This window comes from Schistocerca americana, chromosome 3 (genome assembly GCF_021461395.2).
Source record: "Schistocerca americana isolate TAMUIC-IGC-003095 chromosome 3, iqSchAmer2.1, whole genome shotgun sequence".
Lineage (NCBI taxonomy): Eukaryota > Metazoa > Arthropoda > Insecta > Orthoptera > Acrididae > Schistocerca > Schistocerca americana.
The window spans coordinates 108767622-108781502 of record NC_060121.1 but is presented as its reverse complement, the minus strand read 5'-3'; positions in this window follow the sequence as shown (position 1 = coordinate 108781502).

The following is a 13881-nucleotide window of genomic DNA, read 5'->3' as shown; positions in this document are numbered from 1 at the left end:
AGCTCTGGTTGGCATGGTATCAGACTACACGGAAGGCATCGATAATATTCTTTCGAAATTTTTAAAAGTATTTTCTGAAGTGGGACCTAAACAACCATTCAAGTTTGCAGAATCTGTGAGTCAGACTATCTTGAAAATGACATCCACACAATTCAGCAAAAAGCTCGGGCTGATAAGTGCGAGAACTATTGTACAATCACCTTAGCAGCTCGTGCATCCCAGTTGCTGACAAGTCCAATATACAGAAGAATGGAAAAGAAAATTGAAAATTTCTTATATGACGGCTTTAGGAAACGTAGAGGCAGTTATGATGTTGCACTTGATAACGAAAGCTAGACTTAAGAGAAATCACGACGTTCAGAGGATTTTTCGACCAACAAGAAGCGTTCATCTATTTCAAATGCTGCAAGATTTTCGAAATTCTCAGGAGAATAAGCATAAGCTGTAGGATAGGCGTGTAGTATACAGACTTTACAATGACCAAGGGGCACCAATACGAATGGAAAACCAAGATCGAAGTGTTATAAGACAGGGTGCAGTCTTTTGCGTTTATTGTCGATCTAAAAGCCGAAGCAGCAATGATGGAAATGAAAGAAAGCTCCAAGAGTGGGATTCAGGGTGAAAGTATGCCAATGACATTCACTGATGACATTGCTATCGTCAATGAGAGTATGTAATATTTGTAGACCTGTTACATGGAATGATGGACATAATAAGTACAGAATATGGACTGAGAGTAAACCGAAGATAGTAATGAGAATCTCCGCAAATAAGATTCAGGAGAAGCTCACCATCAAAATGAAGAACGGCGAAGGAGACGATGTGAAAGAACCCTGCTACAATGGAAGCATGAGAGGTGGTGTGAGCCCTCTCTGATATTTCTATCTTACTCTGAGTAATTCGATTTTCCTCTTTAATTGCATCCAGTGAAAAGTCGCTATTCCTTCACACGCGGACTTCCCACGCAGCGTCTCTCGTCACCTGGGTGGTCCGGTGACAGGCGAGTTCTGCTGAACTTGAAAGCGTTAAGCCGGCGGATGTGAGGGAGTCGAGTGGATGCTTTCCAGACGCCGACATTGTCATAAGAGCGGGAGCGACACGCCCAGAGGAGCCAGAAGGGGCGGCTGGGCTAGAGATTCCGTTACTTCACAGAAACTTAGTGAAAACACTTTCCAGCGGGCTACCAGCGACGTGTGGGAATTACTTGTGTTTCCAGGCAGTCTTGGCGGGTAAATTGCCGCGTTTTCTGCAAAATCATAACTGTGATTGGCTTGCTCAGGGAATAGCTCCGTGACGTAGCAAAATCGGCGCAGAAATTGGCGCCAAGTATCTCCATTAGTGAAATAGTACTGCGTCGGCAATAGAGGGGAATTTTCCGCCAGTTTTCGAATTTCTGATTGTAACGTTTACCCACGACCACTGTCGTGGGGGCGGCAATGTTCTGTGTTCGGCTTGTACGAGAGCTCTTGAGAGGGTCGGCTCTCGCCTTTCGGTCGGAGTAGGCTACAAGACTCAGCTCTCGCTGCTCTGGACAGCCTGCCTCCCGTTGGCTGTCTAATATACTTTTATTTAATTGTAACTGATTGACGAAGTTGCTGAAGAATCGACTTCAACGTAACTTTCCGAGTATAGTTGGTATTTGAGCGTTCTGTGTACAAGCGGCCTATTTTGTCTGTCTTGAGCAGTTTTGGCTAAAGTTGACTGTATCGGGGTTACTGTGTGACTTTGCTTGTTAAAATCAATCACTGTACCGTCAGTGATTGTGTGGCGGGCCTTCTTCGTCTCCCTCAGAGACGCATTTGAATTGCTAGGAAGTCTTTAGTTCCAGCCGGAGTGGCCGTGCGGTTCTAGGCGCTACAGTGTGGAACCGCGCGACCGCTACGGTCGCAGGTTCGAATCATGCCTCGGGCATGGATGTGTGTGATGTCCTTCGGTTAGTTAAGTTTAAGTAGTTCTAGGTTCTAGGGGACTAATGAACACAGCAGTTAAGTCCCATAGTGCTCAGAGCCATTTGAACCATTTGAAGTCTATATTCTGGAACAACCAGACCAGGATTATTTGTTTCGGGCTATACTCGTGACATTATCATCACCACGACGGGACGTCGAAGCAACCAGCCATCGCCTCCGATACGCCCGATCGTGATCTTGCAGTTAAGAAGACAGCTTGGTAATGTATGCCCGCAGCAACAGCAGATTAGGGATTTTGCTAGGTGATAATCAGAGCTCAGCAGAGCGCGCCTGTTCGTATTTTCTAACTTTGTTCTGTCTTCGGTGTTCATTCTCGCTAGTGTAGCAGCAATTAATGTTGGGTTGGCTGTGTGTTTCTCTTAAGATTTGAGTAGCAAGGGATTGGCTCCACATACCACTTCATCATAAATGTAACAATCTAGTTTAGGGACAACTTCCTTCACAGCATTTATTTGAGTATCCAATTTGAGCCAATTTGATGTATTGTAAACGTTTCATGTGTTTTGTTTATTATTTTGAGTTTAGTCATAATAAATCATATTGTTATTTTGGACAGGACTTTAATTCTGTTAATCGGTAGAGCAACCCTATCATTTCTCACTACGTTAATGAAACTTTCTTTTATTTAATTAATTTCTATCAAATTAAATTATTGCAGGTGTCAAACTCTTTTCTACTCCACTTGCAAGGTCGATTACAGTCAGTTCGCGTTTCTTCTTAATCCATGTGCAACCGCAAAAGTCGGAGTTAGAATAGGGGGGATTTAGAGCATCACTTACATATGAAGATTCTAGAAGAACTTAGTGTTAAATGCACTGCTAGCCCCGGCACCTCGCAAGCAAAATAACACAACACCGGCGAAGTAAAGAGGACATAAAATGCAGACCACCACATACAAAAGGGGAATTCATGGCCAAAAGAAATCTACTAGTATCAAAGATCGGTTATCATTTGAGAGAGAAACCTGTGAGACTGTACGTTTGGAGCGGAACACTGTATAGAAATAAATAATCGACTGTTGGAAAACCCGTAAAGGAGAAAATCTAAGCGTTTGAGTGTAGGTGCTACTGAAGGTTATTAACAACTGGATGTACTGATAGGATACGAAACGTGGAGGATCTTTGAAGACCTTGGGTGGAGAGGAGCACGCGGGAAAGACTGGACAGTATGATAGGACAAGGAATAACTAGCATGGCGAAAAAGGGAGCTATAAATATGAAAACAGTAGGTGAAGATAGAGACTACAGTGCATCGAAAAATAGTTGAGGACATTGGTTCAAATACTAATTTGAAATGAAGAAGTTGACACAGGATCGGAAGACGGAGCGGGCCGCATCATAGTCAGAACACTGATGGCTCGACATAGAAAATTATTTTCCCTCTCCAGCTCGACATTAGCAGCATGTTGTTGTTGTTGTTGTTGTTGTTGTTGTCTTCAGTCCTGAGACTGCTTTGATGCAGCTCTCCATGCTACTCTATCCTGTGCAAGCTGCTTCATCTCCCAGTACCTACTGCAACCTACATCCTTCTGAATCTGCTTAGTGTACTCATCTCTTGGTCTCCCTCTACGATTTTTACCCTCCACGCTGCCCCCCCCCCCCCCCAGTACTAAATTGCTGATCCCTTGATGCCTAAGAACATGTCCTACCAACCGATCCCTTCTTCTAGTCAAGTTGTGCCACAAACTCCTTTTCTCCCCAATTCTATTCAATACCTCCTCATTAGTTATGTGATCTACCCATCTAATTTTGAGCATTCTTCTGTAGCACCACATTTCAAAACTTTCTATTCTCTTTTTTCTAAACTATTTATCGTCCACTTTTCACTTGCGACATGGCTACACTCCATACAAATAATTTCAGAAACGACTTCCTAACACTTGAATCAATACTCGATGTTAACAAATTTCTCTTCTTCAGAAACGCATTCCTTGCCATTGCCAGTCTACATTTTATGTCCTCTCTACTTCGACCATCATCAGTTATTTTGCTCCCCAAATAGCAAAACTCCTTTACTACTTCGAGTGTCTCATTTCCTAATCTAATTCCCTCAGCGTCACCCGACTTAATTCGACTACATTGCATTATCCTTGTTTTGATTGGTTGATGTTCATCTTATTCCCTACTTTCAAGACACTTTCCATTCCGTTCAACTGCTCTTCCAAGTCCTTTTCTGTTTCTGACAGAATTACAATGTCATCGGCAAATCTCAAAGTTTTTATTTCTTCTCCATGGATTTTAATTCCTACTCCGAATTTTTCTTTTGTTTCCTTTACTGCTTGCTCAATATACAGATTGAATAACACCGGGGACAGGCTACAACCCTGTCTTACTCCCTTCCCAACCGCTGTTTCCCTTTTATGCCCCTCGATTCTTATAACTGCCATCTGGTTTCTGTACAAATTGTAAATAGCCTTTCGCTCCCTGTATTTTACCACTGCCACCTTCAGGATTTGAAAGAGAGTATTCAACATTGTCAAAAGCTTTCTCTAAGTCTACAAATGCTAGAAATGTAGGTTTGCCTTGCCTTAATCTATTTTCTAAGATAAGTCGTAGGGTCAGTATTGCCTCACGTGTTCCAACATTTCTACGGAATCCAAACTGATCTTCCCCGAGGTCCGCTTCTACCAATTTTTCCATTCGTCTGTAAAGAATTCGCGTTAGTATTTTGCAGCTGTGGCTTATTAAACAAGATTGTTCGGTAATTTTCACATCTGTCAACACCTGCTTTCTTTGGGATTGGAATTATTCTATTCTTCTTGATGTCTGAGGGTATTTCGCCTGTCTCATACATCCTGCTCATCAGATGGTAGAGTTTTGTCAGGACTGGCTCTCCCAAGGCCGTCAGTAGTACCAATGGAATGTTGTTTACTCCCAGGGCCTTGTTTCGACTCAGGTCTTTCAGTGCTCTGTCAAACTCTTCACGCAGTATCATATCTCCCATTTCATCTTCATCTACATCCCCCTCCATTTCCATAAAATTGTCCTCGATTACATCGCCCTTGTATAGACCCTCTATATACTCCTTCCACCTTTCTGCTTTCCCTTCTTTGCTTAGAACTGGGTTTCCTTCTGAGCTCTTGATATTCATACAAGTGGCTCTCTTTTCTCCAAAGGTCTCTTTAATTTTCCTGTTGGCAGAATGTATCTTACCTCTAGTGAGATAAGCATCTACATCCTTACACTTGTCCTGTAGCCATTCCTGCTTAGCCATTTTGCACTTCCTGTCGATCTCATTTTTGAGACTTTTGTATTCCTTTTTGCCTGCTTCATTTAGTGCTTTGTTATATTTTCTCCTTTCATCAATTAAATTCAATAATTCTTCTTTTACCCAAGGATTCCTACTAGCCCTCGTCGTTTTACCTATTTGATCTTCTGCTGCCTTCACTACTTCATCCCCCAGAGCTACCCATTCTTCTTCTACTGTATTTCTTTCCCCCATTCCTGTCAATTGTTCCCTTATGCTCTCCCTGAAACTCTGTACAATCTCTGGTTTAGTCAGTTTATCCAGGTCCCATCTCCTTAAATTCCCACCTTTTTGCAGTTTCTTCAGTTTTAATCTACAGTTCATAACCAATAGATTGTGGTCAGGGTCCACATCTGCCCCTGGAAATGTCTTACAATTTAAAACCTGGTTGCTAAATCTCTGTCTTACCATTGTATAATCTATGTGATACTTTTTAGTAACTCCAGGATTCTTCCATGTATACAACCTTCTTTTATGATTCTTGAACCAAGTGTTAGCTGTGATTAAGTTATGTTCTGTGCAAAATTCTACCAGACGGATTCCTCTTTCATTTCTCTCCCCCAATCCGTATTCACCCACTATGTTTCCTATTCTCCCTTTTCCTACTGACGAATACCAGTCACCCATGACTATTAAATTTTCGTCTCCCTTCACTACCTGAATAATTTCTTTTATCTCATCATACATTTCATCAATTTCTTCATCATCTGCAGAGCTAGTTGGCATATAAACTTGTACTACAGTAGTAGGCATGGGCTTCCTGTCTATCTTGGCCACAATAATGCGTTCACTATGCTGTTGGTAGTAGCTTACCCGCACTCCTATTTTTTATTCATTATTAAACCTACTCCTACATTACCCCTATTTGATTTTGTATTTATAACCCTGTAATCACCTGACCAAAAGTCTTGTTCCTCCTGCCACTGAACTTCACTAATTCCCACTATATCTAACTCCAGCCTATCCATTTCCCTTTTTAAATTTTCTAACCTACCTGCCCGAATAAGGGATCTGACATTCCACGCTCCGACCCGTAGAACGCCAGTTTTCTTTCTCCTGATAACGACGTCTTCCTGAGTAGTCCCTGCCCGGACATCCGAATGGGGGACTATTTTACCTCCGGAATATTTTACCCAAGAGGACCCCATCATCATTTAACCACACAGTAAAGCTGCATGCCCTCGGGAAAAATTACGGCTGTAGTTGCCCCTTGCTTTCAGCCATTCGCAGTATCAGCACAGCAAGGCCGTTTTGGTTTAGTGTTGCAAGGCCAGATCAGTCAATCATCTGTTGTCCCTGCAACTACTGACAAGGCTCCTGCCCCTCTTCAGGAACCACACGTTTGTCTGGCCTCTCAACAGATACCCCTCCGTTGTGGTTTCACCTACTGTACGGCCATCTGTATCGCTGAGGCACGGAAGACTCCCCACCAACGACAAGGTGCATGGTTCATGGGAGTAGGTTTAGCAGCATATTTAACAGTTTTTCAGTAGTCCTCCAGTACCCTGGTTGCATAGCAAAGGCGTCAATAGCACTAGCGTGAAGACAGTTACAGTGGCCATGTCAGGTAATGTGGCAACCTCTTCTTATTTTCTTCAGGTCTGAGGCAGCCTAGTGGTGAACTTTTCAAAGTACTCAAAGACATCTTTGGTTTCGTCAATGACTTTCGTGGCGTAGTTAAGCACGTTCCTCTGCAGTGACATATTTTTTCTTTACGTATGACGTAAGGCAAGTGACAAATTGATTTGCATGCACTCAAAAATCTATATATTGTGACAATTAATTGATACAACTCTCCTAAAATGTTGTATTTCGGCCTTCAAAACCACAAAAGACTGAGGCATCCTTTTATATTTCCTTTGATTTTAAGTTGTGTTTTAAAAATATTAAGTTACTTGACACGTCATCGTTTTTAATCTATGCAGTGTCGTGCAGAATTTCACGGATGGATATTTTGGAAATTTGTGTTAAGTTCTACTTACCACTTACTATTTAATCTAACTTGACGTAACTTACACTAAAGACAACGCACACACCCGTGCCCGTGGAAGGGCACGGGTCTCCGCCGGGGGTGCTGTGTTTCACGGATGTCTGGATTCTCATTTTTTATCCCTGTGTCTTAATACAGTATTTCACATTTGTTACCCTCGTGTCTGAGCAGTACACCAAAACTGACTCTGCCCTCACTTTGGAAAACTTCATTCTTCGTTTCTTTTCTTCTTCATTTCTTTTCTTGTTTGCCTAGATAATGTTCGTCGCATTTTTCGCTATATGGCCTGGTCCTTTTCAGTTGCGACCGATGTCTTGATCAAAGTATTAAATTACATTTCAGTCAAAATAACGGCGCTGTAAGTGAGATACGTTGAAGAACATCATGATTACCGCAAAGACCAGCTGATAAAATTTCTTTATTGAACAACCGGCTTCGCTTCACATAACTTCATTACGTTCTAAAAGCATTTACAGTATCATAACAGCATCAGATAATAAAACAAAATTTTCGAGTTCGTCACTGTTGTCACATAGTGATATAAATTACAGCGTCAATTATAACTTTTTCATGGGCAATGAGAAGATATCTTCCCACATACTTCAATGTCTCACTCGCATTGGCTACAACTGAAGGAGCATTACTTGTCTGTTGTGCTCAGTTTGGAGAGAGAAAGTCGTCGTTTTGGTGTCATTTTGTGTTTTTTTCTATTTTTTTAAAATCTGCAGACAGTGGCGTTTGTAAGTAGCTCCTGGGTACTTATTCGATATTTAATGCAGTTTTCTTGATGTTGAGGTATGAAAGAAAGTTTCTAGGTCATACCAACACATCTTTTTTCGTAAACGTGTGGGAATATTTGCTCCCACTGTCCAAGCTGGTCACACATCTAGCACTGTTTCACACTTTTAGTGTAGACAATATGCCTGTCTATTGAGGTGTTACTAGGCATATTGACTTATGTGAGGTATTTCATTACAGAATTACTTTCGCAGATAGGAAGATGTGTTGGGGTATCTCTTCTTACTTCCTAAGGATGGGTCACTCTCCGACATAGACAATGTTTCAGCAGATGAAGAAAATAATGTACTGAACATCCACTGACAGTTTCCTGCAACTTTTCAACAACAAGAGCCCTCAGTAGTACATAATGTTTCAGTCCATGTAGTACGTTCGGTATCTGTAGGTTTTTCCACAGAGTCGACAAAGACTGAAATTGACTGCGATGAAGCCTTGCCTCAGTGTTTAGACATGGAGCCTCTTGGAGAAAGCTTAGCATTACCAAAGAAATCATCCTCTAAAAAGAATCGTCCATATTAGAATTTTCTTGAAATCTTCAATGATATCATAATTCAGAATATTGTTGAACAAACAAACTTGTATGCATCCCAAGAGAGACAAAATTATGAAATGAGCTCTGAAACACCTGTCACAACAAAGAACTGGGTGGACACATCAGAACATTTATTGGGTTGCTCATCAATATAGGCATCCATAAATCCTCTTTTGCATGTTGCATCAGTGTCGAAAGTGATGACTCTAAAAAAGTTTTAAAAAATTTATAGAAAATCTTCATTTCAGCGATAATTCGAAGGCAGTGGGGATGGGTACTCCTGTATATGTTAAATTATATAGAGTGGGGCCACTGACTGATGCAGTATGTTCTTAGAGGCATATAATCATTCAGACAGATTATCCATTGATGGGGCTATGATGTCTTTCTAGGGAAGTATAAACATAAAACAATATATGCCCGTGAAGCCTGTAAAAAAGATTGAAGAAGGTCTGGTGCCTGGCTGACGTTAAAGTAGGATATCACTGAAGTTCGAGACCTATTGTGTGAAAGGGTTGTTATTGAATTGCGTTCAACTTGAAAAGTAGTGAATGTATTGTTGCATTTGACAACTATTTCACTTCGTAAATCCTGATTAAACACATATGGATAATGTAATATATTCTGTAGGTGCTGTCAGAGTCAACCGTGAAGGTCTTCCAGAATACATGAAAAAAAATTTACGAAATTTTACGAGGCGAGTTCAAGACGCAGACCAAAGATTTAGTATTTTCGATAAAGTGGCAAGACACGAGAAGAGTAATAGTTTTGTCTGCAGCAACATCTCCCAAGGATGTAACATTCGTTTGCAGATAAGGAAGAAATGGCCCCATGTATAGCATAGCTTGTCCAAGGACCATAAATCTGTACAACAATGTAAGGGGTGGTGTGGAACTCTTCGATCAGAAGAGAGAACGGTATGAAGTTCGACGGCAATCTCTAAAATGGTGGCACAGTTGATGCTGCCATTGTGAATGTGTTTATAATGCACGTAGCAGTCACAGGAAATGGAGAGTAGCGAACACTCAGTTTGTTGTTGTTGTTGTTGTTGTGGACTTCAGTCCTGAGACTGGTTTGATGCAGCTCTCCATGCTACTCTATCCTGTGCAAGCTTCTTTATCACCCAGTACTTACTGAAGCCTACATCCTCCTGATTCTGCTTAGTGTATTCATCTCTTGATCACCCTCTACGATTTTTACCCTCCACACTGCCCCCCAGTACTAAATTGCTGATCCCTTGATGCCTCAGAACATGTCCTACCAACCGATCCCTTCTTCTCGTCAAGTTGTGCCACAAACTCCTCCCCAATTCTATTCAATACCTCCTCATTAGTTTTGTGATCTACCCATCTAATCTTCAGCATTCTTCTGTAGCACCACATTTCGAAAGCTTCTCTTCTCTTTTTGTCTAAACTATTTATCATCCACGTTTCACTTCCGACATGGCTGCACTCCATACAAATAATTTCAGAAACGACTTCCTAACACTTGAATCAATACTCGATGTTAACAAATTTCTCTTCTTCAGAAATGCATTCTTTGCCATTGCCAGTCTACATTTTATATCCTCTCTACTTCGACCATCATCAGTTATTTTGCTCCCCAAATAGCAAAACACCTTTACTTCTTTAAGTGTCTCATTTCCTAATCTAATTCCCTCAGCATCACCTGACTTGATTCGACTACATTCCATTATCCTTGTTTTGCTTTTGTTGACGTTCATCTTATTCCCTCCTCTCAAGACACTGTCCATTCCGTTCAACTGCTCTCCCAAGTCCTTTTCTGTTTCTGACAGAATTACAATGTCATCGGCGAACCGCAAAGTTTTTATTTCTTCTCCATGGGTTTTAATACCTACTCCGAACTTTTCTTTTGTTTCCTTTACTGCTTGCTCAGTATACAGATTGAGTAGTATCGGGGAGAGGCTACAACCCCGTCTCACTCCCTTCCTAACCACTGTTTCCCTTTCATACCCCTCGACTCTTATGACTGCCATCTGGTTTCTGTGCAAATTGTAAATAGCCTTTCGCTCCCTATATTTTACTCCTGACACCTTCAGAATTTGAAAGAGTTTACAGTTAGCAAAAGTATTACTGTCAGGATTCTCATTGCGGAAACCACGTGGGCGTCCACCTGTATTTATTTTAAAAAAAGCAGACAGCAATAGCGTTCCTGATGAACTCACAATTTCAGATGTGGGTGAAACTCTGCCGCAAATTCTGAAGTATAGGTGCTGTCGCATGTGCAGTACAAGACAAGAAGAAAAAAGAACAAAAATTATGTGTTCCAATTGCAATAGCGCTTTGTGTGTATATCCATGTTTCAGACTGTTCCGTATCATCCACTAATTAAATTTTCGTTAATATTTTGTGAATGAAAGATTGTCTAGCAATTATGTATTTTTTTTTTGCTTTGCAGTGTCAATTTTTATAATAAAAAGATCCTAAAAAATTTATAGTATCGTTTTCCTTGGTATGGCATAAGTGTTTCATAGCAAGTGATTGAACCACCAACTGTCACCTGTAACAACCGCAGAAAAATGTGGTCATGAAAAGGATAAACTGTGCAAGACAGTGCAATTATTCAAGCTATATCAACAGTCAGCAATAGAGCTAGGAACATGATATTATAACGCCTAACGTGATGTAGTAAATTCTTCTAAGAACCTGATAATGGTCTGTGGACCGAAAACGCTTGTCATATAAAGAAATTTTGTTACCACAAATTTGCGATAATCATACGTTCTCCAAATATTTGCGAACTTTGGAGCACCACCTTCTGAAAACATATTCTATAAGATTGATGTATAAGTTCATACCGGTTTTCCTTCACAACAGATACGCATAACGGAGATTTTAGTCATCAATATTATATTTTTCTTCACTATTTACACCACTCTGCCAACGCTGGGGAAAAAAAATGGCTCTGAGCACCATGGGACTTAACATTTATGGTCATCAGTCCCCTAGAACTTAGAACTAATTAAACCTAACTAACCTAAGGACATCACACAACACCCAGTCATCACGAGGCAGAGAAAATCCCTGACCCCGCCGGGAATCGAACCCGGGAACGCTGGGGAAACTTCTCGATTCCGCGTCTGTAGAAACCACAGGGTATTGAGACGAAGAACACGTCTACCTGTGCTCGTAACGGATTTTCATCCGGAAGTTCCTTGAAGGTTGTTTGACAGAGGACGGAAAAGCTGAAAATCGAACCCAATCCCTGTATATTGTCCTTGTTAGTCTAGAAGAATGCAGGTGGTCGTTATCGAGGAAAAGCATCACTTCCCCCAGTCTTCCTGGTCGGTGTTCTTGGATTTCGCCTGCAAAACGTCTCAGCTGTTGACAACAAATGTCACGAGTGATGTTTACACCTAGGGAAAGCACTTCATAGTAAACCATCTATCCCATCAGATGCGTAGAAGCACCTTTTGTGGATTCGGACAGTTTTCGTACGGGCAGTTGCTCCTTTGTTTGCACTCAACCATTTCTGTCTTTCCTTATGTTAGCGTAAAGACACCATTTCTCCTCACCAGGAACGGTACAAGATAGGAATGGTAGGTGAATTCACAAAGCAGTTGATGTCGAGCAAGCAGAGTTGCACGTACGGGCACCTGCTGATTTTTGTGATTTTGCCTTTGAGCACGTTGTACCCATACACCGGAGTTTTGAAGTTTTCTCATTGACAGCAAATGTCGCACTAAGGTAGGATGATCACAGTTCATGACATTTGCCAGTTCTCGAGTACCCTGACGCGGATGATTCTCGATTAATGCGTTAAATGATCATCATCAAACCTCGAATTTCTTCCTGAACGTGGGGAGTCACCGATGTCAAAACCATACTGCTTAAAACGAGAAATCCATTTTCATGACGTGCTCTGCCATCACACATGGTCTAAATGTTCCTGGATACCTCCGCCGCTGTTAGCCGTCTACTGAATTCAAACAGAAGAATATGTCGGGAATGTTCAGATTTCTCCACTTGCTACCTCATTTTCTAGTGTCCACAGCTCCACTGACTATCTCCAGATGACAAAATGACAATGTATAAACCCAAAATGCAACAGTTAATTGTAAATATAAAATGATAATCGATAAATAAACCCATATCAACCGAAAAACCACATGAAAAACGTAAACGCTACGAACTTGTGCACCGAACCAATAATATCCAGCGTTCTCATAATTCAGACTCGATATTTGCCTCTAAGAGCCGTATCCTTGCTTGGTCGACCAACATTCAAGTACTGGTAGTGTAAATGAGCATGTGATTAGATTGTGGGCTAATCTCGTCATGTTACACTGAATAAAAGTGTGTTAGTCACAAGTGCTTAATTCCTTGTTTGGGATTCAGAGATGAAAAGAATGATATTAAATTTACTATCCAACTCACAACGAATAAACCTGCACTCACATACTCGTCCTGTACCTTTACTCAAGCTCGCAAATAGCGGATCAAGAAAATTCAATAAACATCATTCTCTTTCATCAAATAGAGGTCCCACAAGTATAAGCTACCGAAGTTGTTGAATAATAAGTGGACTTATGTACGTAGCCCAAAATGCACTCAGTAGGTCAAACTACCTTGACAGGACCACGCCATGCATCTTGTCTAACTCCAAGCAGACCAGCGTCGAACACATGTACAGCAGCTGTCAGAATTCAGTGCAATGGCTACAGCGCCTCTCGACGTGTCAGAATAAATCTCATTTGTTACAGGATAGTGCGCACACTGTGTAATCGCGGTCTGCCGTTCTCATCAATTTATAATTTAAATTATTTATTATACACGAAAAGAGTGGAAACATTTGTGATTACTATGTCACAAATTACCAGAAAAATGTAGCGAGCGGCGTGTGGTAAAAACTGCATTTATATGTTAGTAATGTTGTGGCAGTTAGCTACAATTCTTTCGGTCCAACCTCCCAGCAAACTCTGTTATAAGTCGTTCGCAGAATCATCGTTGAAGAAGTCGACCGGGATCGTTACCACGACCACAATCGACGTCCCCATGTGTACTTTGTGCTATGTGTACTATGTGTACTATGTGTACATGTGTACTATGAGCTGCAATATTGGTTTCCATGTAATCATGACAAAGGCGTCCCTTTGAGTACACTGTTCAGTGATTTCGGGGCTACCATCTTCGTCTCTGAGTTGCCTTGACAAGGACGCCGTCTTCGAATAGAAAGCACTGTCTAGCAAATAGACGGCAAGTACAAATTTTAATGGGCATATCTTTTGATGTAATTTACTTCCTAATTGTGTTTTCACATGACATCTGCACTTGCATATAATTTTGTTTCTCTAGTTCATATGTTTACTGGCAAAATATTGATAA